This window comes from Callospermophilus lateralis, chromosome 3, assembly GCF_048772815.1.
Source record: "Callospermophilus lateralis isolate mCalLat2 chromosome 3, mCalLat2.hap1, whole genome shotgun sequence".
Lineage (NCBI taxonomy): Eukaryota > Metazoa > Chordata > Mammalia > Rodentia > Sciuridae > Callospermophilus > Callospermophilus lateralis.
This window is the reverse complement of record NC_135307.1, coordinates 178,652,608-178,660,150: the sequence shown is the minus strand read 5'-3', so window position 1 is coordinate 178,660,150 and position 7,543 is coordinate 178,652,608. Positions and strand designations below refer to the sequence as shown.

Here is a 7,543-nt window from a genome sequence, read left to right as displayed (position 1 = left end):
ACTGCCTATCACCAAATGGACAAATGATTTGAACAGACACCACCAAAAAAGATACATGGATGACAAATTAGCACATGAAGACACCAGACACCCTTAGTCACAAGGGGAAAACAAATCCAAACCAGAAGACGATCCCTACCCACCCACAGTCACTGCTAAACTGAAAGACTGACCACACCAAGTATTAGCAAGAATGTAGAGCAACTGAATTCTGAAGCACTGTTGTGGAATTAAAAAACAGTACAACCAATTTGCAAACAGTTTGGCAAAGCCTTAGCAAGCTGACCATGTACATATCATGTGACCCAGCTGTTCAGTTCCTATTCACACAAGAGCAGTGAAAAACATGTTTGCCCAAAAGATTTGGGCATGAATATTTATTGCAGGCTTTATTCTCAAGAGCAAAAACTAGAAACTCAAATGTCCATCAAGATATGTCTATATAGTGGAATGATATGTCTATATAGTGGAATACTACTCAGCCACGAGAAAGAAATTAACTATTGTTCACAACATGGACAAATCTCAAAATAATTACAGTGAATCAAATTGACCAGACCAAAGGGGGAGGGGTGCCATATGATTGTATATGTATAAAATTCTACAAATGCAAACTAAAATAAAATGAACAGAAAGCAAATCAATAGTTGCCTGGAGACAATGAGGCAGAGGAGAGGAGTTACTATTAAAAAAAAGCACAGGGAAACATTTTGGGTGTGATAAATACATTCATTGCCATGCTGCCAGTGAGGGTATGTACATACTGCAAAACTCATCGGATTGTATACTGCAGAGGTGTGCAACTCAACTACACTGGGATGATGAACAGCTAGCAAGTCGGTTGGAGGGCTCAGACAGGTTCTATACCATTTCCTGCCAGGTAATCTTGATTCAGTTCATCTGCCTTCTCCACCACCACAGCACTTTCCCATTTATGAAGTAGTAACATCAGCCTTGGGGGATGTTGGAAGGATTACTTTGTGCCTTTGAAGCATTTTTCGGGTTCCTAGAGAACAGGTGCAAACTACTATTATCCATCTAAGAAAGAACTGTAATCTTCAGCTTGTGGGGAAGGCAATGTTTGTCGTTAGACCACAAACAAGAACTGTGCGCAGCTTGGAAACCCAGCTGACTCCTTAAAGGTCTGCACCCTTCCTCGGCTTTTGCACTTGAAACCTGGAAGAGACTAGGGGCTGGACTCTTGAAAATCTTATAGGACCTCAAGAAAAAAATGCAGAACAGTTTGGACTTTCAGATTTTCACTAGGAACAAAACTAATGTAGAACAAGTCAAAACACTAGGGAATAAGTCCACAGAACTCCACATGCTGGCCCATCGTCCTGCCTGCTTTGTCACAACCCACAACCCAGACATGGGCCCGCAGACTTTCTTTGCAGATGGTATGTCACTGTTTTTGATTTTTGTTTTCTTTATTAGAGAAACTTTTCTTTGGATTAAGGAAAATCTTATTGAAAAACCTTCCAGACCAGTGAAAACACTGCTGGTTCCTGGAATGGACGTGACTGTGTGTTATTCTCTTTTGCTTTTACAGTTAATAACCAAGATGGGTTCACTACATTTCTGCTTCACGACCCAAGGTTGCATTTGTACACATCCCTTGGGATCATGGTGGTCTCTTCTATTTCTAACTGCAACTGGGTTTTACAACAGAAGTAATAAGCTTCATGTCAACATTTTCAAGGAAACTGACAACATAATTCTTCTGTCTCCCACTGGCTTTGCTGCTTCTTAAAGAGCCCGGAACTATTCTGATACAAGGACATACTATTAGAAAGTGCTCTGTGGTGACAAGAAGCAGATGATTTGGGCTAAAATTAAACCTGAGATACTGGAATCTTCTATTTGCAGCAACCATCTGACCAAAGAGAGACATCTGTCACCAAGAACGTGGAAATGGCAAACCAGTCTCCACCCAGGCCATTGTTAATAGCACCATCCTCATTTCCTGCAAATTCTAAAATGGCCACCCCCCGGTAAGTATAATTTAGCCTTATTCTGCACAGTGGAACTTCTGAATTGGATCACTTTGTTAAACTGCACAATTAATTGTGTCTTCCCTGAATTTTATTTTCCTCTCAACCATCCCTGACTATAAAAATACCACCTGGCTCATGTTCCTATCTTAACTCTACTGCTGCTCACTGAAGACCCTCCAAACAGCTTCTCTGTCCCTTCTTAACTATCACACTGAAAGAATGAGGCCGAGCTGCCCGGCACACACAAGAGGCTCTGACCTTCCATCTCGCCGCAGTATTCCTTTCCTTATAAGACGCTAGGGTGATGAAAGAATGGGAAGTTCTACTCCATGTATATAGGATATGTTAAAATACATTCTATTGTTATGGGCAACTAAAAAGAAAAAAATAAATAAAACACTAGGTTGACCAAATGAGAAATTCCTTTTTCTTGCTTTCTTTCTAAAGTTTTTGTTTCCTTTTCTTTGAGTCTATGGGTGTGTGTGTTGGCAAGTGGGGCGGAGAGGGTCAGTCTATACTCCAGGATGGCTACCTGCTGCTTTTATCACAGCATGGATTTCACTTTTAAATATCACCTCAACAATCTTTTCTTCTTCTACAAGATGTCTTCATTTGTTCTTTGGCAGAGAAAAAAACAAAGCAACACAAAAAATGGTCTTTTCTTATTGATTCTGTCAAGCACTGTGAAATCCAGACACTCAACACAGGAATGAGAAAAAGTTACCTGACAAGTCAACTCATCCCAGGGTGGTGGTGGACACAGGGGAAAGGCCTGGGAGATGAGGGTAGGGAGGTGCTAGTGCTCAGACCCAGAAAATAAAAGCCGAGAGGCAAGGAACCTGTGTGGGGGCCTCTGTGCGCCTTGAGTCGAAGGTTATAAGAACTAACACACAAAACGTAACCCTGCAATACCTATGAGGAACGAAGAGGAGAGTTTAAATACCCAAAGAGGACTACACAGTGTGGACACCTATGCTGGCCTCTGCTCTGAACCCCGTGGGCAAAGGCTAAATGGCCACAAGCCCAGGACTATAGGTGCCTCCCATCCAGCCTTCCTGAGCCTTGAGGATCAGGTTCACAGCCACTTGATGGCCCTTTTTTTGCTCTTAATGCACTAAAGAATGTGATAAGAAAAAACAGAACTCAATATCTTCAAAGCTTTTAATGAGATGTTCTTTCCTGGGTCTATCTATGGGATTTGCCAGAAATTGTATGAATCAATAATTCTAAAAAACAAAAATGTTTTTCAGATTTTTCTCATTCATCAGATTTACAGGAAGCCCAATGTGTATATCTGTTGCTAGGCACCAGAGAGGCAAAGAGGAAGCCCTGGCTCTGCTTTCAAAAGTCCTAGGGTACAGCTGGAGATCTGGACCACAGCTGTGACCACACCGGGTGGTACCACCCCGGGTGGTAAGTATGCAGGCAAAGATGAGCAATGGCTGCTAGAATTTAACCCCCACATTGAAGACAGCTGGGGACAGAGCTGGGAGAGGTGACAGGGACAGAAGGCTGCTGAGAGACCTTTAAGGCTCAATATCCAGGGGTAGTCCCCCAGAAAAAAACAATGGTAAGTGTTAAGAGAGCTAAGATAGTTTGGTTTAGAGAACAGAATGGAAAGGTATGGAAAGGGGAGAGGAGATATGGTACCATATCAAATGTTCAAAGCAAAGAAAAAAAGCAGAATTAAAAAAAAAAAAAAGTAAAGCTAATCATTAATAGAAAAAAATAGGAAAAATCTACAAAGGAAAATAATGAACAAGTGAAAAAAGAAAAGACAGAACAACAACAAAAAAAAAACCTCAATGAAACTATCAAAATAAAATAGACAGGAAGAGGGCAAACCATGGAGTCACTACAATAAAAACAAATAGGTCAAGTTCATTGCAAGACCTGAACTTAACGCTGGACTAAATGAGTACTTCATCAGTTTTTCACAAGAGTTACACATAAGAAAATGACATGATAAAATAAGGACAAAATGATGAAAAGGAATAAAATAGATAAATATAAAATTATAAAAGAATTCAACAAAAGTTCACCACCTACAGCAAGGAGACACATTGACAAAACATGCAAATCAAGATTAAGATAAACAAACAGCATTATTTGCTGACTGAGCAAATTAGAACATAACAAACACAAAAAAATTAAAAAATAAATAGTGAGAAAATCCACAATTATAGTGAGAGAAAGAATAAAATAGCTAAAAAGACAAAATCTGGCTATATTTACAAAGCTGATTTAGGAAATAATCATAGCATTTTATACCCCAGAAACAAATTTTATTCAAATGTTCAGGCTATTTTTTAAAACTTGCCATGTACGAGGCCATTAAAAATAAACAATCCCAAATTCAGAAAAGCAAACGTTTTAGACTATTTTTTCTGTTACTGTAATAAGAAAAAGCACCCTGAATTTGGACATATGTAATAAAGCTAAGCAATGTAAAGAGAAAAATTTTAACCTTAAACACTTTTAAAAAAATTATTTATTTGGTCCTGGGGATTGAACCCAGGTTACTTTATTACTTTTTAATTTTGAGGCAGGGTCTCACTAAGTTGCTGAGGTTGGCCTTGAACTTGTGATCCTTCTGCCTTAGTCTATTAAGTCACTGGGATTATAGACATCTGCTACTGCAATAGGCTGAATGTCATATTATTTTGTATTTTTTTAATTTTGGGGGTACTGGGGATTAAACTCAGACACTGAACCACTGAGCCACATCTCTGGCTCAATGTTGTATTTTATTTAGAGACGGGGTCTCACTGAGTTGCTTAGCCCCTTGCTTTTGCTGAGGCTGGCTTTGAACTCACAATCCTACTGCCTCAGCCTCCCGAACCACTGGGATTACAGGAATGCACCCCTGCACCTGGCTTGTTTTTGTTTTTAAAGAATAGAATTATTTTTAAGAGCATTAAGCATTTAACTCAGAAATTTAGGAAAAGGGCAATACTGTAAATGAAAAGAATCTAGAAAAAAGGAATTTAAAAATTCCCAAGGATGCAAAAAATACAGAAATATACAAAAGGCTAAATCAAAATATAAACACTGTGGATCACAAGAATATGCTATTTTTATTTGCCAGCTATATTTTGACAGATACATAAACAGATTAAGAACTAGTTCTCTACAAAAATAAGACCACTGGGAAAACAAAAAACAACAGAAAAAAAATCCAATCACCTCTGAAAAGTGTGACTGAAGAGAAAAGTGGATACATTTAAATACAAAAAAAAGAAAATATAAAAGGGACATAAAGTACAGAAAATGAAAAAGAATGTTAATAATACAAGAAAAATTTATACTAATGAACTTGCAAATCTACAAGAAATTGAAAAATGTCTAGGAACATATAAAACATCAAATTGCCAAGAAAAATTAGAACACTGATGAAAGAAATCAAAGACCTACATAAATGGAGAGATGTACCATGTACATGGATTGGAAAACTCATTGCAAGATGTTCATTCTCCCCCAAATGACAGATTCAGCCCAATCCAATCAAAATCCCAGCAGGGTTTTTGTACAAAATCCCAGCAGGATTTTTGACATCTGACTTTGAATTTTATAAGAAAAGGCAAAGGAACTAAGGAACTAGAATAGTTTCAACCATTTTGAAAAAGAACAAAAGTCAGAGGACTTATACTATCTGGTATCAAAACTAAACTTTTAGCTTTATAGTCAGAATCATCAAGATAGTACGCCTCTGGCAAAAAGACACAGGGATGAAAGGAACAGAACTGAAAGCACAGAAATAAACCCATACATATATGATAAATTGGTTTCTGACAAGAACTATAAAGACAATTTAATGGAACATGGATAGCAATTGCATTAAGTGGTTCCAGAATCAGCCATCTATATGTAAAATAAGTCATAAATAAAACCACAAACCTCATTTCATGCTTCACATCATATACAAAATTTACCTTAAAATGGATCACAGGCCTAAATGTAAAACCTAAAACTGAAAACTTCGAAAGGAAACATAGAAGACATTCTTAGATTGTGGGTTAGATAAACATAATTGATATATAATACCAAAAGCTATTTATAAAAGAAAAGATGTATTAATTGGACTTGAAAGTAAAACTTTTGCTCTTTAAAAGACACTGCCAAGAGGTGAGAAGGCAAGCCTCAGACTAGGAGGAAAATATTTCCAAACCAAATAGCTAACAAAGACTTGTATGTAGAATAAAGAACACTTAAAACTTCAAGATTTTTTCAGAAAGGTCACAAGCACATGAAAAGATGCTCAGCATCATTAATCATTAGGGAAATGGAATTGCAAACCATCACAATACACATCCACTTAAGAGCCCAAATCAAAGTCCTACAATACTGCTGGTCCTAATGTGACACACTTTGCTGCTGGGAATATACAATCACAAAACCACTTTGGAAAACAGCTTGACAGTTTCTAACAGTAAACATGCATTTACAATATGACCCACCCATTCTATTCCTAGGCATTTACCAGAGGAATGAAAGTACGTTTATACAAAGACTTATGGCAGCTTTATTTATTATGCAAAATACTGGAAACAACACAAAATGTTCATCAATAGGTAATAAAGAGATAGACTGGAATGTAAAGATGACTGGGCTACTACTAAGCATGAAAAGAAAACAATCATTTGATAGATCCAAAATGAATGAATCTCCAAAACAGTCTATGGAGTAAAATAAGCTAGAGAAAAAACATCCCCCAATTCCACTTAAATGAAATTCTAGAATGACAGTGGTTGCCTGAGGCTGGGATGGATGGGTGGGAACTGATTACAAAAAGCAATCAAGGGAACTTGGGGGATAATTAAAACGATCTATATATGCAGTGTCCAATATGGTAGCCAGTAGCCATGTACAGCGATGGAACATTTGAAATATAGCCGATACAAACGAGGAGCTAATTATTAAATTAAATTGAAATAAACTTAACTTCCTTTTGTTTCTTTTAACCACTTTAATGTGGCTAATAGAAAATATGAATTACATATCTTGCTTGCTTCACACTTCTACTAGACAGTACTCTTCTGTGATGTCGTCTGTGGTATAAAGACAAAGGAGTATGTCTGTTAAAATTAAAACTGTCAGCTTAAATTGGGGGCATTTCATTGCATATGAATTATGCCTCAATAAACTTGGTAAAAATGTTAAATTGGTAGTATATATGTGTTTTTTGTGTGTGCATGTGTGCGTATAAGAAACTGCATGTGTGTATGTGTAACTATCTTGTTTGTGACCTTTCCTTGTTAACAATCAGAAATGAAAAATTCACAGGCTATCTACATGCAAAATTAATTGTTCCACTTGATAGTCACCATATTAGATTATATTGGTTATTTAACATCTGCTGCCTTCACTATTCTTGAGTTTCTTAAGGGCAAGAATCCTGTCTTGTTCATCTCTATATAAGCCTAACACTTAAGACAGAAAGCTAACATAGTACCTTATCAATGTTTTAATAGCTGCAGACTGCCTCATTTTATATTGTCCAATTCCCTCAAATCTCTGCAAACTTAGCAATATTACCCCATTTTCAA

General features: G+C 37.1%; 1 protein-coding gene across 1 annotated transcript in view; it reads right to left on the bottom strand.

The window, feature by feature from the left end:
- Positions 1-7,543, bottom strand: part of Ctnnbl1 (catenin beta like 1) — a 159,594-nt gene that overhangs the window by 74,136 nt on the left and 77,915 nt on the right. The gene's annotated exons all lie outside the window — the stretch shown is intronic.